This window comes from Pundamilia nyererei, unplaced genomic scaffold (assembly GCF_000239375.1).
Source record: "Pundamilia nyererei isolate P.nyererei 1_Seehausen unplaced genomic scaffold, PunNye1.0 scaffold00015, whole genome shotgun sequence".
NCBI lineage: Eukaryota > Metazoa > Chordata > Actinopteri > Cichliformes > Cichlidae > Pundamilia > Pundamilia nyererei.
In genome coordinates this window covers 3,112,396-3,133,966 of record NW_005187416.1, presented here as the reverse complement: position 1 = coordinate 3,133,966, position 21,571 = coordinate 3,112,396, and the positions used below count along the sequence as shown (strand labels likewise).

Below are 21,571 nucleotides of genomic sequence, written 5' to 3'. Positions count from 1 at the left end.
CCCCAGAGGAGAATGGCAGGCACACCATCAAACCAGATACTTTAATTTGAATAAAAAAGCACTGCGGATGTAATTAACTCTCATGATCATCACAGTCACAAAAGCATGAAAAAAGCCACACTTCAAATGCTATAGAGAGCTGAGAAAAAGGCTAAAATACCCACTCCACATCAGGTTAGAGTTGCTTATGCTCGAGGACTCGCAACATATTGGAGAACTGATTTCATCTGCTGTTTGTGAACGAAGTCACGGTGTGTTACACAGCAGATACACATACAGTGTGTTCTACATGTGCTGATGAAATCTAAATCAAGCATCCTCAAAGATGATTTCCTGACATGTCCCAGTGATCTAGTTGGACTCCAAAACACTAATCCTCCTTTAATATCCAACTCTTTATTTATTTATTTTTTTTACTGATGCAGCAGCAGCAGGGGTGCAGGACTGTTTCCAGCAGTAAGCAAAGTGTGACATTGCAATGCGTGGATTAAGTGTGTTGCTGGGAGGCAACCCCAGGACGAGCAACTTGCAGCGCAGTTTCTGTTTATTCATTTGCAGGCACATTTAAAAGGTGCTTATATTTAGACCCAGATTAGGACTCTTCTGTGCTTCACCCCAGTAAGCCGAATGGAGACGGAGTGCAGTTTTCCTTCCATGTTCAGTGTGTAACCACCTCTTGCTTCCTTTCAGACATCTTGCACAGTATCTCCCCTCTCCTACTCATTTTCACCAAGTCTTGCCTCAGTTTCATTACCACACAAAAGAAACGCCTACGTGTGCACTAAAGCATATACTCTCCTTGATGGCTTCACCAAGGCTGTAAAGCCAGCGTGCTGTATGCTGCAATAGCGTGCCTACACAAATCCCACTAACGCCTGTGGTCAGCGTTGCTTAGTGCAGGGGTGGGGAGGGTGCTCACCTTCCTGAACAATAAAGGCGCTGCTGTTGAAAGCAAGTGCAGGGACAGATTTGGCGCGTGGACGGCTGCCCCCTAAGGATGGTTTCAGAGTCTCTTGGCCTCGGAGACGTCAAGTCGCTCTCACACTTGTACACGGAAGCCTTCCTCCTGCGCTCATCCCGGCACTTTAAACCTCTCCCTCCTTGTCACTCTCATGCTAAATAAACAATTTTGTAAGAATACCTCAAGAGAAATGTAATAGACCTGCTGGATGAAGAGCTAAGCAGGCAAATCCCCAGGTGTGAAAAAGCAATATCATGGACTTTAAGACCGCTCTGGGGAAAATCCAGTGCTGTAATGAATCTATTATTTCTCATTCTTCTCACCTTGAATTTGTATTTTCATATATATTGGCTGGCACACAATGTTGTAAACACGCTAAAGATTATTTTCCCCCTTTGCAGTTGATGCACTAGGATACTTTTTCCTTCTTTCGTTTTGAGATGCCGTTGTAATTGTTCAGTTGTTTTCCTTCACCGTACCCCCTCCTCAGGAAGGTCAGAGGTCATGTGCTGAGCAGCATTCCCAGAGCTGATAGGGATTAAGGTTTTTCAAGGACACTTGAGCTAGGCATGTTCACTGATAAGAGCTGTTCAAAAAAAGTTTTCTGGCTACTTCTTGTGAAATGGTATGCTCCGGTGAAATAATAGGGCATCAGAATTGAGGTCTAATCTAGGGCAGGGTGGTGTTTGAAGTGCTTTTGTAGCCATTGTTTCTCCAAGATTGACTTCTTTTTTTTATTAGTGGGTGGGCTATGGGGATGTGAGGATGACAATGTCAGTGCTTTTAGCTGTCAGCTTCTGTCTTTTAAGTCTGATCTGAAAGAGTCGTTATCCTCTGTCATTGTAGACAGATTAGCAATTGTGAAGCTCTTATTGCACTTCCAGTAAAGTCAGGAGGCTTCTTTCGGTAAATTGCGAAAAGTAAAATTATCTTTTGTGGAAGAAAGTAAAATTTGGCTTGGTGTGCAGGGAGAGGCTTTGCACATGGAGAAGAGCGGAAACTATACGCAACCATAACACAACTAAGCAAAAGTACTACAATAACACATACTGAGATAAAACCCAACAATCATATGACTCCCTATGAGCAAGCACTGTGGTGACAGTGGGAAGGAAAAACTCCCTTTTAACAGGAAGAAACTTCCAGGATGCTACATACAGGTTTAAGATTTGTTAGTTTAAAAAAAAAAAAAAAGTTTGATACTTAACACATTTAAATGATATAATATGGAACTCCACCCACATACAGAAAAAACATATTTCTAACATAGCAGTAAATCAGGGGAAACATTTATACAGTTTCTTTGGAGGCAACTGCTGATTATTTTCTTAACTGTTTAATTTTTGAAATCTAAAAAGCAATGTTGAGCAAATGTTTCTATTGATCCTTGAATTGACTTCTTCCTTCACTGAAACAGAGCTGTGGCAGTGTGTTATACATTTAGCTGGTGTTTAGGCAGTTATCTACTATGTTAATTGATCGTGAGACCTGGTTGTCTTACCACCTGGGCTGAACAGCTTTCTGGATGAAATCCAAAAAGATTGTGGTGAACTCGGATAAGTGGGTAGAATAGATGGTGACTAGCTGTTACATTAAACGTGCCACTGATTACTCGGGGCTACGTCTGCAGTCAGCAGCATAGCGTGGATGTGGGAGCACTGTTTGCCCAGTCATAGTTTGGATGTAGCTGGCAGCGTTCCCAGCACCAGCCTATCTCTGAGAGTAGACACTGGACAGAGCAGACAAAGCGGCAGTGTGACACACCAGCTCTCATGTTCCAGCCTAATTGATTTACATGTGTTGAAATGAAGCCTTTTTTTTTTCTTTTTTTTTTGCTCTGTTGCTGTGTTTGAAGAGGTTTCCTGTTTTCCATCCTTTTGTGTGGAAAAACGCAGACATGCATGCAGGAGGCGCATATCCATAGCCATTAACACTCTGTGACTGCAAATGAGTCAGCGGCGCTGTTTAGTTATTCTGCTTTTGCTCCCATCAAGGTGATGTTGAATTGTTTGTGTACCTGTCACTTTTTACACCATAAAGCATATGGTTTATATATTTTTATTATTATTATTTTTTTAATGGCGTTTGCCGTCAGCATTGGATGATGGTAATGGTAAATCCATGTGGAGCATGGCACAGTTTAATACTTTTTTCATTTCAGTGACAGTTGGGCTTGAGGCTAAAACCAATCTGTGCACTCGGAACAGCAGGGCAACGAACAATAAGAGAAGCTGTTACTGGAAAGACGGCTCTTTGGTTTACTTGCAGTCTCGTTCCATAATTACTGTCGCAGGTTTTTGCAGGTGGGCATGTCATTCAGTTAAAATGGATTTTTCTGCATTTAATTGTTGGAACAAGCCAAAACTAGATTTCTCTGAATTGTAAATGGATTAAAAAACAAAAAGCAAACAAAATCTTCGAAACCCAGCTATGCTTGAATCCCTTCGATTTTCTGAGCTGTGTTTTCCAAGCTCTTGTTTCTGAGGCGTTGTGGAGTGTGCAGTGGTTGTTGTGAATTCTAAGGACGTTGTCCTCTATCAGCAGTGAAATGGACCTTTTATGAAGGACTGGCTCTCCCAGATGTAGTGGGATGTGCAAGACCTTTACCAAGGGCTTCAGGGTTTGTGGGCACTTCCTGCAGGGGAAAAAAAGTAGAGTATTTGTATGCTATACAGTAACCCATTTTGTCAGACCTTCTTTGAACTTTTAAATGGTTGAATCTGGTGAATGTACTTGTTTCTTTTGCTAAGGGTAAATTCCTCAATTTTATTATTATTATTAATTTTTTTAAATTATTATTATTTTTATTATTAGTATTATTATTATTTATTTATTTTTTTGTGTTCAGGTTTCCCTCGAGTCCATTTTCTATCTTCAAAAAGCCAAGTTTTCTGACAGTGAATAGCATACATGCATCATATACACACTGCACATATAAAAGATGGTTTATGATAACATATTTGTGTCCAGGTAATTGCTCATGTAAAAGGGGTATGCAACCAGCACAAATATGCTAGCGTGCAACTTTCCAACAGCATAGGGAGAGAGGGAGACGTTAATGAACAAAGAAATACAGCTTTAGAAGCCCAGACAGTCGCTCCAGTGGACACTATATATAATATTTGGCTTTTTAGCCTTTATTGAGACAGGATTGTATGAAGAAGACAGGAAAACGCTGCAAACATGCTCAACTTGGATTCAAACCAAGACCTCTACAACAGTTTTATCTATATAGGTCACCTACTCAACCCAGTGAGCTAAACCAGCCCCCCTTTTTTGTTTTCATAACTCTTTCACTTAAGCTCTGTGTGCATCATGACTAGGGATGGGTACCGGTATCCGGTACCATGATGGCATCGGTTCTGACATAAACGGTAGTAACCAGTAAAAGTCTGGCTGTACTGCAACAAGTGCTTTAAGGTGATACTGTGCAAAGGAGGTAACACCTCGAATCTAATGAAACACCTGGCAATGCATAGCGTTCTTTTAAAAGCAGAGAAATGCACCGTATTTGATAGCTTGCTGCGAGACCTCACACCGAGCACATCTACTACAGGTGTGGTGCCTGTTATCAGTCCCGGAGTTAGCAACATCCCCCAAGAACCCAAAGAATAGAGTCCTGGCCCCTAGCCCTGCCAGTGTAGCAAAAATGATGACGGATGATTATGATGGCAGCAGCAGCCGTTCTTCTCTGCGTGAGTAGCTTAATGTTGTTCGTGTGTAATTTACGTTGAGTAGGCTAACCACGTTATTACATTAACGCACGTAAGGTGAACTAGCAAACACCGTCGTAGTTACATGCGGCTGTCTTCTTGTTTGATGGCAGATACTCCCTTCACCCTGGCCAAAAAAGCTTTTTGGACACAGTTGGTGTCGTCCCCCCCTTGATTAAGCACTGCTTCCAGCAAAGAGTGATACCATAAATCCCCTATAGCTGCAGAAAAGGCTAACATTGTTATCTTTTTACAAAAAAACAGCTAAACATGAGAGGTTTTTGGACAAAGTTTGTGTTCTTCATTCTTTAAGCACCAGTTTGAGCACCGTTTAAGCACCGGCACCATTTCAAAAGTACTGGTTTGGTACTGGTATCGGATAAAACCTAAACGATACCCATCCCTAATCATGACCTCTCTCCACAATTGGTTGATGGACCAACAGCAGCACAAGCAAGAGTAGCCTAGACTGATTGTTTGGGACACTGCCCCCCGGTGACGGTAAACAGCTGCAACACTGGAGAGCTGCGCGTAGGACCATTGACAGACCATGTCGGAGCCTTGAGAAAGCGACCCTACTGCTCACTTGATCTCTAACCTCAGTAAGCACTTTCCTAATGAGTTTATGGCCTCAGTTGTTAGGTTCAAGTCTTAGTTATTACAGCCTGACCTCTGTTTTGCATACCCATCTGGGTATGCTTTAGGGTGCGACTACTTTGCGATTACCAAGGCACTGTTGGATGAGCACCCAGCGTCCTAAGTTTCTTCGTCAAATCCACCTCTCATGCTTAAGAACAGTGATTGATGACGTGCTAAGTACATCCAGACTTTATAAACAGTCTGTATCAATAGTCGTTTGTCCTTGAACATTTTTTTTGCATATCTTTGCAGACATTTGGATACAAAACTTTCCCCCGCTTACTTAAATCTCACAACATCCAGAGTCCAAAAAAATCCTTCTGTCTGAAATAGTTTGTATCGTGAGACAACGTTAACTGTTTTCCAATCCATAAATGCAGCCCATCTGTTTTTTCTTTATTAAGCATTGCTGTGTGAAAGCTGTTTATTCTTTTTGATTCAATTTGGAAAAAAAAAAAAATTAAAGGGAAATTTCTGTCAGAAATCATCCACCACCTGCTTGGCTTGATGTATGATTCGAGTCCAACGAGGACATATAGAATAATTGGACCGCACGAGGCAGTTATTCATTCATCAGTGTCAGGTGATCACTGTCGTATTGTGTGCACGTGTAGATACAGATCAGGTTGCACTTCAGTGCTTTTATTTTTCCAGAAATTCTAAACTTTGCACCAGACAAAGGCCACATAAAATTTACCCATGACATTTACTCAGTGTCTTTGTAACCGCAAGCAATTTAATATTTCCCTGCAGGACAGCTGGGGATACGAGCACTTGCATGAACATCTTCCAGCTCTTTTTATACTCAGCAGGGAAGCAATCAGTCTTCTGCATTAGGCGATCACATATGTTTGGTCTGAAACGAGTTCTCGTGCACGGCGCCTCGTGCGCATCTCCACGATTCTGCAGCGCCTTTGATTTAAAATGGCTTGCTTTGCTTCCCGTGGTATTGTGAGTCACGCTTGGCAAAATGTTACCACCTAGATTTTTACATTTCCTTGCAGAAATGGATCGAGATGCACAGCGATAGATCTTGTCAGCGCTAAGAAGGAATAGCCACTTCTTGGACACCCTCTGGGAAAGACGTTAGCCCTGCCACCAGCTGGGCTTTACTTAACACCTTTATCCGGTTTTATTGTCTAGATATGATGGCACCCACTGTGACATGCTCCTTCTGTGGTGTTACAGGGGTATAATCATTTTCCTCTAATTCTGGTCGTCCTGACACGGCAATATAGCTCACATTTAATAAGTTGTGTCCCCTGACACGGTGAAAGAGAATGAGCTTTCTGAATGAAGAAAAGGTTACACTGAAAGTGGCCCCTTTAATTTCTCTAAGAGGACTACATGGAATACAGAAATGGTAAGTCGCATCATGTCCACATGTGGCACATGACATATGTTCACAAGAGAGGGTCAGACCTCCCTCTGTTGTACAGAGTGTTTGATGCCTTGCAGCCAGGATTGTACAACCTCACACTCCTAACACTCCTTATAGCTCTCCGTATAAGGCTGCCAGCTTTTGTTTACTGGGAAACTGATGATCAGTCACACTTATAAGGCAGCAGTCATCAAATTAGCTTGCCCTAGATTACCTTATCAAGCGGAAACGCTGAGTTTTTTTTTTTTTTTTTTTTTTTTTTTTTTTTTTTTTTTTTTTTTTTTTTTTTTTTTTTTTCGGTTTAGTTAATGGTGCTGTATTGGTGTACGTTAAATGAATGGAGATGCACAACCGACACAAAAGTATTGCACTGTATTATCACAGTTTACGAGCTGAATTTTGACCGCTTTTGCATCTACGTGCAGTTTTCCCAAACAGGCGATTATTGTTATCGACCAACTCGGTTCTATTTCGAGGTAAACTAGTCTAAATAATTGCACTAAAGTATCATTTTGATGGTCTGATCACCTGACTGCTGGTGTGTCTTAGCCTGTAGGAGACTGTTGTAGTGATTCAGTTTTCTCAGATCCCAGCAGCGCTCTCCTAGAAACCAGAGGGAAAAAATGTAATCAGAAAAAAGGTCCTTCCTCCCTCGTGCAGCTAAACCAAACAGAGGAGAGACGGGTGAAGATATTTGAGTTGAACTCACTGGCTGACTTGAAGTGTGACAAAAGTATTTTTCATCCACCTGAAATTAGAGGGGAGACTGACTCTGCTCTGTTGTTTCTTTGAGTACTCACACAGATAAGTACCAAAAATGTAACAACTCTTGGGTAGTTTGCAGGTAGGGTTGAAACAAAAGGGTAAATATGAACAGATAATAATGGCAATTGATATAACGGGTAATATTCTACGACATACATGTGTATCTTGTGCCACATTAAAATGGCAGATAGTTAAACAAAGTCAAAAAACATCCGGTGTAGGAGTATTGGCGGCCTGCTTTGCATATCAGCAGTTTGTCTCCGTGGACTCGGTGTGAACCATTTGTGTGCAGTCAGTGCAGCGGGAGAAATATGACCAGATTTTCAGCTTTCAGCACATCTTGCACTATCTGCTCTCTTCCCCACACTGATTTCCCAGTGCTACAAATCTGCTAAAGGACTCAGAGATGAACGCTCCAGTCTGGCAACCAACCTCAGCTTCCTCCTCTACAACCAGCCAACACTTAATTCTTTCTCTGCGCTATATTGTTTTCAGCTGTGGGATTGCTTTTCCTGCTGCAGTTGATCCACACTGACTTGACTGGGGTTCTTAAGTTCACCCTGGTTTCTCGTTGTCATTAAAGCAGAAGGGAAAAGCGTGTTTAAATATGTTCCTGTAGATTGGTCTCGTTGTTTGACTTTGACAATTATTTCTCTGGAGAAAGTTGGTAAAATTGTCTAATGTCTTGTTAGATGATGTCCTATAAGACAGAGCAAATACAAGCCACAGACAGCTTCTCTTGTCTCTTACTGGTAATTATACATAGGACGTGTAGCGACAGCGTTCTCCTTTAGAAGCAGACGTTGTCAAAGTGACATCATGTTCTGCAAACAGTACAGTGAATCCTTAAACTGTCACTTTTATTAGCAAAAAGCCAAATTTTGCTGCGATGCATTTATTTATTTATTTATTTTTAAATTTCAGGTTGACTGAACTAATTTCAAGTTTGAATATGACCATACCAACTTTTATTTGAGTTAGCCTACTTTTCCTTTTTAAAAATAACATCACTGCAGCATTAGTTATGCTTAAAATTAAACTGTTGTGACAGTGATTAGGCAATTAATATACTGCACCCTTGGGTCCATAATTATATGGACAGCGACACTTGTGTAGTTTTGCTTCTGTGTTCCATCACAGTGGATTTCAAACCAAACAACCGAATTGTGATTGAAGTGCAAACTCTCATGTTTAATTCAAAGGGTTTAAATAAAATATTGCATTAACTGTTTGGTAATTAAACTGTTTTTCAAATTATACATAGTCTCCCATTTTCTTTTCCTGAGGTTGAAGTAATTGAACAAAGTAGCATAATTTAAATAAAAGGATTGCTTTTTAATATTTAGGTGAAAATTCTTTGCAGTCAGTGACCGCCTGAATCCTAGATCGTCATTAAAATGCCGTTTCCGCCCTTCAAAAGCACTGCTAGGCCTTTCCTGCAGCTGCCTTCAGTTGCTTCTTGGTTTGGGGTCTTTCTGTATTCAGTAACTGAAAAATGCACTCTACTGACTGACTTGAATTCCTTTTCTTTGCCATGAGAGACTCCTGGATTGTTGTTGTGATGCGCTTTGGGTTATTGTCCATTTCCACGTTCTGCCTGGTCAGTTTTGCAGCATTTGGCTCATTCATAAAACTGAATATATTTCCTAAATGGTTAAATCAATGCTTAGTCTGAACTAAAAAGGTATGTTATGTAAAAATGTCTTGGGCTTGAACATGTTTTAATGTTTTTATAATCTGATATTATGCACCGCAGCTTTATCAGCACTGATTTCATCTATCAGTGGTAGCAGCTACACCCCGACCAGGCTGGATGTGAAGCGTTCTCTCTTAAAAAGACAGTAAAATATCATCATGACGGGATTCATCAAGTTTATTGCTCAGCACGTGAGGGCAGTTACTCTTATTCCTCCACAGTTCTGGCACCACGAGCTGATCTAGTATTGTTTTCTGCAATTGCATGAATAGATTAGCTGCACGCTGGTCGTCTTGCGTCATTTCAAAATAGCATAACAAGGTTAAGATGATGTAATGTGTTGCAAATACTATACTTTCCCTATTTATAATTGAGGTGGCGTGCTCGGTTCGCTCCACGCACGTCATTGTCAGAGATATGTATCCATGTGTGTGGACAGTGAAAGTTGTACTAAATCAAAATTGATGTTTCTGTTATTTTTTTGTGATGCATGTATTACCTGCCTCAGGATGTCAGCTGTAGCTGTCAGATCCTGTTGTTCATCTCCTGAACCTGACAGGGAGCCATCCCCCCCCCCCGTCTCCTTTGTCTGATGTACTGGCTCCTTTTCTTTCTGTTTTGTTGCAGTTTATTTGTGTAAATACGATTTCTCTGAATTAACTTCCAAAGACAGTCTGGTGTTGAGTTTGGCCATGATTTCTAATTTTGCTAAAGTGCTGCCATTCCTTTGCTTCAGCCCCAGGATAAACAAGCTGCTTCATTCAGAGTTCATATAGCTGTTGCATTTACATCAATTAAAATTGGAGAATTTTTCTGCTTTTAAACTCTCAGTCTTATTTAGGAACGAAGTAATGTAAACGAGTCAAAAGTCATGAATATGATTAAAAGATTACGCCTCTGTGTTGCCTTTTGTGCATGTAGTTGTGTTCAATATGTAAGTCAGAGAAAAATCAATTTGCTGTCAAGGACTTTTGAGGTTAGCGTGTGGTGATATGTTGAAAATGTAGTTCAAATCATAGTCATATTGATCTAACAGAGGAAAATAAATGCTTTACAAAATAGGCCACCATAACACTGACAGCACTGGATTTGCCTGACTTCAGTGATCATGCTGTGTACAAGTCTCCAGACAAAAAGTGGCCTCTGTTTGTTGTTTGTTTTTTTGTTTTTTTTATTGTTTGTGACAGTTGGATATTCACAAAGCATTCAAATCCAGAAAGAAAACAACACTAAACAATGACAAAGGGCATTCTTTTTATTTGTGTGTATCTGCCTCTTATCAACAAGACACATCCACAGTTAGAGGAATTCATTAGTAATTAACCTTCCAGTTACAAGTACATCATTCACCTAACTTTCATGCACATTACACACTCACTCTCAATAAGTTTTTTTTTTTTTTTTTTTTTTTTTTTTTTTTTTTCCTCCCCTTCACGTCGATGAAATGAGACGTCTACTTTGAGCCGCGAACCCCATGAAATCCCATTCGGCTCCATCTAAATATGGCAGGACTCATAAAGACTGAAGCACTCGCAGAGAAACCCTTCTCGGCGTCTTCCACTCCCGAAGAAAATCTCGCCCAAGGGTAGGAAGTCTTTGCTCAGTCACCGTTGATATTTTTGGAAGCGATACAGATTCCATATTTCACGAAAACAGACTGAATCCCATCTATGCTCGTATAGATCTGTCTTAAATAAGTTCTAAGCTGATTTATTTATATACATTTTTTTTTCTCTGCCAGAACAGAATTGGGTGCTGGCAAGATTGCAAAATGACATTGGCACAGTTATTCTGCTCTAACTGAATTAAAGATTTTGGCCTGACTTGACGTTGGACCATACTCGTTTTTTACCGTGTTTGCTGTGATCTATGAAAACATCTTTTTTATTTTTTTTTATATCCTGCCTTGGAGCTACCGCCATATTGAGCCATGTCCAGAGCAATCAATTCTTTTATTAGGTTACATAGGCTCTGTGAGAGAAAAGGAATCCCTGACTGTTATAATAGCCTCTGTATGCTATATTAGGTCCAAAAGGCATTTTAGTAATTTCACTATAAGCCTATAAAATGGGATTTAATCCACACAAAGAATAGAGGCTGCAAGCTCTTTCATGCTTTTGCTTTCTGCCGGACTCCTGTTAGGTTAACTTTTCCCCACAAAGGCTCGAATTTTGATCAGACATTTTTAGTAAACATTTCTCACTTGCTGTCTTTGATGAATAAAAAATAACTTGCAGCACTTAAACCTGTCCTTAAGCAGATATGTTAAATTAGTAATGCCGTTCTCCCCTCTGCCTGTCAACTTTTTACATCTTCCATGCTTACAAATTCTGCTTCAGGAACCACTTTGGTGAATTTGAATCATAAATATCCATTTGGCTATTGACCTGACTAAAATGAAGTTGACAATGTCGATTCAAAATGCATATGGTTCTCCTGACTGATTGAGCAATGTGAATCAGGAGCACATGCATCAGAACAAGCTGTGCAGCCCTCATAGCATTATCCTGTTCTTATTCTCATGATGTGCATTAAGAACCTGTCCAATTAGCTCAAGTTTAATCTTTTATTTCTCAAAGCGAGGTATTGGAGAGAGGTCTCGGGGGGGCACTTAGCAAAAATGAGAAATTGATTGATTTTTGCTTTCAGTTAATTTGCTAGCAGAGATAGCAATTAAGGAATATGCGAAAATATTGTGCCAATCTACAGAATATTGTAATGGAAGGGAGCCATGCGAGCACCATGTGTGCAATTGTGTGTAGAGTCTTCAAAACAGCTGTGCGCCTCTTAACAAAACATTGCGATGTTACATTTTATCCTTAGTGTTTGTGTTGCATCACAAATGCACAGTAACTTCTATGGTGGCATCAATGTGTTTGTTTAAGATTCATCTTCTTGCAGATCATTTTTTAAAGTCTAACATTTATCTGCATGAAAGCCTGTGCTGCAACGGTTAGCTGAGAAGAGAAGCTGAAATCTGAGGAGGCCAGCGAGGCTTTTCTCTCTCATGTATCTGCAAGTGATGCAGCTTTTTTTTTTTTTTATTATTGAGGGAACGAAATAACCCATTGTGGCATCACACAAACGTTTTTCCTGACAACAGTGATTAAGATGATATAATAAGCCAAATGACTGTATTTACAATTTTCTGTGTGATTGCTATACAAATGTTGTGTATCATATTCACAGCTTGAAGGAAATGAAACACAAGGCTGGTTCATCCAATGTTAAGGCTCACAGTTTAATGCAAGACTAAAGTGCAAGCCTTGTATTAATGTGTGAGTGCATGTGGCTCTAGTCTAAAGTGCTTTGAGTGTTTCATAAGATATATAAAGCTATATAAAATGGCAATCTATAGATCGTCTCCCCCTCTTCCTCCCACTCATGACTGCAAAGTTTGTCCAAAAAGTAAAGGTTAATACATTTTTAAAGACAGAGCAGCAGTTTTTGGTTTTAAAGAATTTTAAACATCAGTTCAAACTCTAAACACAAGAACAAGTGAGTCATTCGACGTCAGCACCGTGCCAAACCAGTTTAAGCTGGTAAACTGGAGATGGATGAGTAGGCTCAGTTATTTCATGGTGGTCTGTGTCATTCATGTTTATTTTGATGTTCTCTTAGTGTGGCTCAATCATCCTATTTATATAGCACCAGTTCACAACAAATGCCATCTAAAAGTACTTTCTATTGAATCACGAGGAGCCTACAATATTAGACAGAACCACAATCCCCCGAGGAGCAAGCACTTTGCATGGGTGAGGGAGAAGATCCTTCTTACAGGCAGAGAATTCCTGAAAAACCAGGCTCAGTGAGGCGCAGCCATCTATCATGGGGAAAAGAGATGATGGCAAAGAATAGCATGGAGGGACTAGGGATAACAAACGGGACAAATCGAAATGTGTAAAGACAGAGAATAGACATAGGTTAATAATGTGCGCAGGGAGTGAGAAGAGAAGTCCTCAGTGCATCATGGGAAGTCCCTCTGCTGTCTGAGGGTATGGCTGCATAACTAAGGCTTGGTTCAGGGTCACCTGATCCTGTCCAACTTTATAAAAAAAATAAAAAAAGTTTTAAGCCTAATCTCAAAAGTAGAGGTGTCTGTCTCTTGAACCCAAACTGGGAGCTGGTTGCACAGAGATCAATCTTCTGTTGTACTTTTAGAAACTCTGGGAAGCCTGCAGTCTGAGAGTGACGTGCTCTATTGTTGGAATATGGTACTATGAGGTATTTAAAATATGGTCAGACCTGATGTCAGGAAACGATGTTGTCTTATTATTCTTCCTTACATTTAGGGAGGGAACTACTAGAATCATCACTGTGATAAATTTCATTCAGTCATTGGATCTTTGGGGATCCTCTCTGATGTTGCAATGACTCAGAGTAAACACATCATGGCCTGAGGTAAACATTGGTGTGAGTTTCTGTGATATAAATAAGAGGATTGAATTAGCCTTGAACTCTGCCAATTTATTCATCTTGTTGATGGACTTTATTGAGCGGTTAACAGTCCTTTGGGTGAACTCGTGGATGAAGAACACTTATACCACCAGGTGAAGTCAGAAGTGTCTTTGGGGAAAAAAAGAAACTCCAGTGGGTGAGGTGTTGTGGTGTGTGTGTGGTTTTTTTGTTTTGTTTTGTTTTTTTTTCTTTTCTTCCAAAAATAGGAAGCTTATAATCTCAGCTGCTGTCCAAATAATCACCGAGTCATTGGCATTGATTAAAGCCCCACCAAGCTCACAGACAATACTTGTTTTGCGCCTCTGGGGCAGGGAAATGATATATCCCCTTTGAATATCAGAACACAGAGGTCTGTTTGGTTTGTAATTAATTAGAAAAAGACAAGTGGGGAAAAAACACACAAATATATAATGTGATGAGGGTAAATTACTCTGGCAAACTAAAAAGAAGAAAAATCATTTTCTAAAAAGGATTGGAATGAGGTTGAGTCAGCTCACTAAACTCACAACCCAGTGTGTGCTTGGATAAGGTGGAGGCTGAAAAGGTTCAATTTAGCACTGCATTAGCTGTAAGCGTTTAAGAGTGCCAGTGTTTGTTTTTCACATTAAATTACTCAGTGAGGCACGTGTAATTTTCTCACAGTGGGGGAAAACTGATTGGTAAATCCAGAGAAAATTGGAGTAAGAATAATAAAGTTCCAAATTCTTTGTATCTGCTGTCAGTGATCACACAGCTTTTGAGTGCCAACCTTAAAGAGGCTTAGAATAATGAATTAGTCATAGAGATCTCTGAGGACGTGAGGGAGGAGAGTTTGGCCTAAATGCACAAGTCTATCAGTGGCAGATAACGGCGCACACAATTAAAAGTTTTACATAGACTGCATTACTCTAATTTTGAAATACTTGAAATCCATTTTATTGCATAGCGAGGCTTTGCTTTGCATCACACTGATGTGGAGAAAAAAAACATTATAGGCATGTAGAGTTAAAGCCGTGTAATGATTTTATCTACTTGCGCCTGTGTTTATTTGCATATTTATTTCTTCATTTGTGAAGAAAAACAGGCAATTGCTTACTATCCTGTAATTAGTTGGAAAGTTAAGGTTGATCTGCATTCCCTGGGCAGGTGGTACAAAGACTGACAACATTAGCTGAGCAGAGAGGCAAAGATGAGCCAGTACTGGCTGGTTGAGAAGTCTGTGCTGTTTTACTTATATAGCCAACCATTATCATGTTAGGCCAACACTGGCCTCCTGCCTGTGAACACAGAATATGTTGGCCCAGTATATAAATGGTTGGCTGGCTCTGAATAGTCTTTTAATTAAAAGTTTGTCTTGGTTACTGTTTACCTATAAAAGTACTGAATGAATCCAAGCACCCAACAGGCTTAGTGAAGTAAATGCTACCACGCCCTGGATACTACCTTTTCCTGTGACTCTTATAGACAACCTTTTTGTGCCACAGACCGGTTTATGTCCGACAATATTTTTCACGGACTGGCCTTTAAGGTGTCGAGGATAAATACAACAAAATAAAACCAGCACCAAAAAAGGATTGTTTTCATAATACGCAGGAAAAGACCCAGGGAAACAGTTAATGATAAAAACTGATTTAAAATCCTGAAAACCATAAATTTCACACCGGAGGCGCAACTCTCACGGACCGATACCAAACTACTCCCAGGAGTTGGGGACCGCTGGAATAGGATGTGCTTTCTTTGTGGTCTCCCCCCACAAGCCAGGATGGGTCTATGCTTTAGTGCTGTCACAGTACTAGACTAAAATATTCCAATAACATTTTCAGTACCATGGAGTGGGAGCAACACTAACATTCAAAGTCTCTAAGTCACCACCTTAGTTTGAACTTCGGATGCCTTGAGCATGTGTAAATGCAGTGAATTTCTTTCTTTTGATTAGATATTTGCATCATGATCAGCTGAACAGGTTGGGGTACTTAAGGAAGTGGCTGGTGGATATGGAGCTTTTATAGGTAGAACATAAAAGCTTTTTAAGGAACAGATATATTTACAGGTCCTCAAGTCCTGTGCTTGCCAACTTTGTTCATTAATAGCACGTCTAAGTGCAACAGAATGAACATTTCACTTTCTTGTGCAATTATTTAAACTGTGTGTTTGACTAGAAAAAAGAGCCACACGGACATGAGGGTTTATTTTAATTCCAACCACGTTCTGGCATTTTCCACTTTCTGAAAGTGTTTGTGTCATGCTACGGCTTTTCTCATATTAATTTAGAATTAAATTTCAACACCATCTTTGCTAGAGAAGCCGTGTAATTTATGACCTTAACTTGTAAAATGCCTTGTAATCGGATAAGCCAGTTATGGACTATAGGATAACCTATACAGAGATCATATGGTTATTATGTTTAACAGATTTTCTGGTAATTAGACTCCCTCTTAATTTCACTAATCATGTTCTTATCATAGTACAGAGTTAAAGTAGAGCTTCATGAAATCAAACACTTCTGCATTACCATGATCTGTGGTTGCTTCAATTCTTTCCATTTCATCCATAAAAAATCCCTCCAAGGTGGCTTATTTTATTTTTTCTAAGCAGTCCAGTAAACCATCACTCGTCTGGTTCACAGACAGGACCCATTCATTATAATCAGTGTGTTTCTTATTAACCCAATCAGCTGTCCCTGCAGCTGCCTCCAGATGCTGAAATCAATCCACCTCCAGAATTGCTGTGATGATTGCCAAACTGCTGGGTTATGTTGCTGACCGATTAGGGGGTTCGTTCCACTAATTAGGCATTAAACCCAGCTGTCCAGAGCAAAAACCTTATCTTCTGTTTTTATTTTTCCTTTATTTATTTATTTCTTCTTTAATGCGGATGGAACACAAATTCCTGCGCTTTTCACAAGGACACTGCACCGTGGGTCAGTCACCATCCAGTGATGGTTTAGAAAGTTTAGCCAAAGCTGGATTTCGTTGTGATTATGTGTTGCATTTTGATGATCATCACTGGTGAGAACTTCACTCAAATAATGTCAAATCTGAGTTGAGGGGGCCTTCCACAAAAAATTTCAGACCGACCTCCGACTTATTCAGGAATATGGCATCACATCTATAATCTTTTTAATTTATTTAGTTTTTTTCTCCTGGCCAGCAGGTGGAAATTCCTGAGGAGGAGAAAAAAACAAGTCTATGAAGATGGTCAATTTCCTCAAACTCCACTGCACTTATGGTTTCCAGTGCTAGTTTCAGGCATTGCAGAGTAAAAGATCATGGTTTTTTTTTTTTTTTGTTCGTGTCTAGAAAGACAATTTAAAAACTTTCTTTGCTTTGGGACTGAGAAGAGAGTACCATGTGTCCCTGGGTGGCGCGGTCAGGTCCGCATACAGCTTGTGATCAACAATCCCAATCAAAGAACTAAGACGCTGTCTGTCAAAAAGTCTCTTGATGCATGCTCAACCATCCAGGTAAGTAAATCCCAAAAGGTTGACTCACACAGGGGTCATGACAATTTGCATATTAATGATCAAGGAACTGACCTCATTGTTCTGTCAGTGGTGCTGGTTTCAGTCATTGTGCAAATATACAGTTTATAAGGTTGGGGAAACTGGGATGAGTGACGAAACATTTCTCCCACTTAAAACCCTCCGTCCAGATGAACAGAATCAACCTTTTGAGATGTCTGTCAAATATGTGGCATCGTCATTTTACGTAGTCTGTGGGTAATTGGATGAATGCATTGGCCAAGATTATTTTATTTTTCTAATTTAATTAAGAGTTCCACTCTATAAATAGTTGACCTATGCCTCCTTCCTTTTGGGCAAAGATGGTGAGAAAGATTAAGCATCCAAAAGTCTGTTAAGTACTGAAGAATGAAGCGTGGAAGTTTTTGAGTTTTTGAGCTACACAAGGTATATTAGCCACACTAGCTAGTTGTTCAGAAAGGTAGCCACTTGTTACATTGTTGCGCACTATGATCATTAGGTTTGAATTACCAGTGTCCTTCATCTGACTTTCATCAAATATCTCAATCACATTTCAGAGGTGACCCTTTTATTTAGTAAATATCAAAGTTAAACCACTTAAATGTGAAATGTTGGTTATTATGAGCCTAATTTGTGACAGAGCTTCCTCTCTCATAGACATTCATTGGGGGTCAGGCCCCCTTTTAGTGACGCCCCTGATTATCACTTTGCAAAGAGTGAGAGGAAGCATTCCTGGAAATCCATTATGTGGTGATTTAAAAAGGGTTGTGTTTATCAGCATTATATTTTAAATTGTTGTATGACAGAAAAGTCTGGCTTGTGATTCCAATTGATTTTTAAATGATTTATTTCAGACGTTATACTTGATTTTTGAGTGTCAGTGTCAGTATTATTATTATCATTGGGTTTTTTTTTTTTTTTTTTTTGGTGTGTAGTTTGGTTACTACAGACCGATGTTAGTAATATAAGCCATGTCCTCTGAATATGAAGTTTATAAGTGCGGCTCAGCTCTGAAACAGATGAAACTGTTGCACTTTTGATCCCCAGAGAAACTGGGCCGGGTATGAACTGAACCCTATCTGCCCCGCTGTCGTCTGTCCGTTCGTTCATCTGGCTTTCTGTCTGTTGCACACAAATGCCTTTCCGAGACGTGCTGATTGGCCCAAGGGGACGGCATACGTTTCTACGCCATGCTTCTTTGACACCACCGTTCGCAATTCAAGAAAATGACATGTCCAGATCTATGCTTCATCTTTGCAAGGAGGAGGCCACAGTCCTCCTCCACCATTTTTTTTTTCTTCTTCTTATTTTTCTGCCATTTGGGATAACATTTTTTACTCTCTCTACACCAAAGACATTGATTATTTTGGAGGACAAACTGTGCGTTTTGTGTTTTGAGGTTACAAGTAGTGCGATTATTGATTTTTAGGAGACTGTTCTGGTACCTTGTGTGGTTTCAGAATAAGAGTGGATAACATATCCAGCTAGATTGGAGCTTAAAGTTACTCATGATGTTACTGTGGGTTTACGTGAGTCTATGTAGACCTTCAGCATATACCTACACTGTTGCTCGCTGTTTCAAACTGGGTTTTCAGTCTCAATTTGGCAGAGAATAGGTGGAGAGGAGATATCATGAATGACCCCCACTGACTGTTAAAGCCTGATGGGTATGGTGTATTCACACCTTGAATCCTGTATGAGGTAACGTCCCACTGTGCTTTCTGGGGCTTGGTAATTAATTACTGCCAAAGCGCCGCTGTCAGCTGTCTATTCATCCCTGACCTCTCGCTGTTGGAGATGTTGCAAGTTGTCAGTGGTGTGTATAGATTTATTCTTACTGGCTGAAACGGTTAAGAAATATAAATGAAAACAGTAATCACAAGGTCTGGTTAAACTACGTATCACCACCTAATCGCATTTTGTGTTGGAAGGTGCATGTCCATCCATCCGTTGTCTTCCCCTTATCCAATTTAGGGTCATGGTTGGGCTGGAGCCTATCCCAGCTGTCATTTGGGTGAAAGGCAGAGTACACCCAGTCAGTCAAAGGGGTAACGCGGAGTGACAGATAACCTACGGCCAATTTAGAATCACCAGTTAAGCCAACAAGGATGCCTTTGGACTGTGGGACGAAACCAGACCACCTGGGACAAACAGTCAGTCATTGTAGGGTCTTTACCTTTACGATATAAAATATAAAGCCCCTTTAGGCAGCTGATATTGTAATTCGGCATTATATAAATAAAAATGAATTGACTTGAATCCAGGTCATTGTGAACTTAAGAGCTTTAAAAAAATAAGTTTGAAGATGTTTTACCTCTAACCTTTAGTTAAAAACAAAAGGTGCAGAGTTAGTGGGGGTCTGTTGTCTTTGGAGGTGGTTTTTAGCTCACTATTGATCATGTGAGTCATCACATGAGCCAAGGTGTGAAAAAAGGTGTGTGTCATTCAACTCACTGCAGGTTAAGGGGGTTAACGCCATCCTGTTGAGGTAATCTCGGGCAAGGTCTAAATGGGGGGTTGAAGCACCGAACACTGCAATGGGATTTATAGCTGGTTTAAGTCACCACCTCTGTTCACCAATGGGTTGGTCACAGACTCGCATGACCAATAGAGGGCCAATGACCATCTCCAAATGGTTAAATTTGGAGGTTAAATACTTGGGACTCTCTAACTTTTGTTTTTAGAGCTGAAGAAGCTTCTTCTCGGATGATTTCCTTCTATTTTTTTGTTTTTCAAGCTCTCAGGACTACAGAGAACATGCAAACTCCAACCCCCAGCTGACAGGCAGATTGTAACCAAGGGCCTTCTTGCTGTGAGGTGACTGCACTAACTGCTGCGCCACCCTGCCGACCTGATTTAAAATATGCTCACAGATTTTTGTCTTTTAATCACTTAATCTAGTTGAGAACTGTGGGGAAAAGCTTCTTTACTGCAGGAGTTTCTGAGGACTTGAACTAAAAATCAATTTTATGTCTAAAAGGTGAAGTTTTCAGTCTTCAGACCAAAAAGTCAAACAAAACCTGCCACATTTAAATAAAGATGTTGCATGTAATCAAATAAAAATGCATTTTCTCTTTGACAGAATAAAATATTTACTCAAACATCGCACTTCTTCCTCCACAAGAAAAATACTCTACTTTCACTTTGCTGTTGTGCAGAGGCAAGGGATGGAAATACTTACAACCACATAAGTCCACCATATTGTTGTGTTTAGATGTGTAGATATCTGACAGCATGATCCCGAATGAATGATGGGAGCCCCAGCTTCCCGAAACAAGCACTCAGCCCCCCTGGGAAATCAAACAAGGTGCAAACTGTGAGAGCAAAACTGCCGGAGAATTGCAGCATGACGTTCAGTGCTGCTTGAGGAAGTCATTTTTCATAGTCCTACAATAGTCCCCATTTTGTTAAAAATATCAGACACGCGCCTGTTATTCAAGCATAATGTGCATTCTGGGTGAAATGACCAAGTGAACTCCTCACGGCTGCCACGCTTTTAATGAGGATTAAAGGGAAGTGTTGCTCCATTTATGAATTCCCAGATGACGCTCGCATGTTTGACAACAGTCGCACCAACATTCAGTTCGTGGACTGAGCCAGACGCAGAGAGAACAAACAGTTTGAAGCCAGCTGTGCCATCGCGCGCAATCACCACTGAGTGAATTTGTTTAATTATTTGCTAAATGCTAATAGCCAAATAATTTGAAAGTGTATATGGCTCCGCTGGAAATCTCTTCGGGAGTTCTGACTGTTTGATTAACCATCTGTCCCGACATACTCCTTCTAGAGAAGCTCCAGATTTTAAATCTTCATGGTATCAATTTTCTGATTTAGGAGCTTTGATTTCAAACGGCAGCTTAGCAATATCATCCACAGCTCTTCTTGAGCTTTCATCTTTCACCCGGCTTGGACGTGCGGTGTGCGTAGGGTATCGAAAGGAATTTAAAAAAATGTTTGTTTACTGACACAATAATTGTAATGCAGCTGCTGGGGGATGGAAAAACCATGCAGAATTTCATTAACATGAGATGACTGACATTAAACCAGGATTAGCTAAGCGTGTGCTTTAAGAGAAGATTTGAGCGATTTTGCCGTATTGACGGATCCAACCTGATTTCCTTGGGCAGGTCGTTTCACAGCCTCGGGGCTTTGAATGCAAACGCATCCCCGAGCACATGCGTCCCATTTAATGAAATATAAGTCAATTCAGTGAATTTATAGAGCTCTATAGATAGTTTTTAAATTGTGCTCTATTTTTAGTGGATTAAAGGCATATCATTAACCCAGAGGTTTGCTGGCAATTTTAGGAAAAGGCTTTCGAGGTATTTTCTCTCTGTGTGGGTCCCTCCTGGTACTGTGGCTTTCTCCCACAGTCCAGAGATGTCCACGTTCAGTTAACTGGTGAACCTAAATGGGTTGTAGGTGTGAGTGTGGCCCTGTAACTTTGCAGTAGGCTGATCTGTCCAAGGTATATATAGTCTACCTCTCACCCAGTGAT

The 21,571-nt window shown here is 40.3% G+C and overlaps 1 long non-coding RNA gene across 1 annotated transcript in view; it reads left to right on the top strand.

Moving 5' to 3' along the window:
• The window catches only part of LOC102200723 (uncharacterized), a 12,725-nt gene extending 1,753 nt beyond the window's left edge, over nt 1-10,972 (top strand). Inside the window, exons 2-3 of the long non-coding RNA XR_311509.1 lie at nt 10,605-10,740; nt 10,902-10,972. This is a non-coding gene — a long non-coding RNA (uncharacterized LOC102200723). The remainder of the gene's footprint in view (nt 1-10,604; nt 10,741-10,901) is intronic.
• Nucleotides 10,973-21,571: the final 10,599 nt, after the last annotated feature.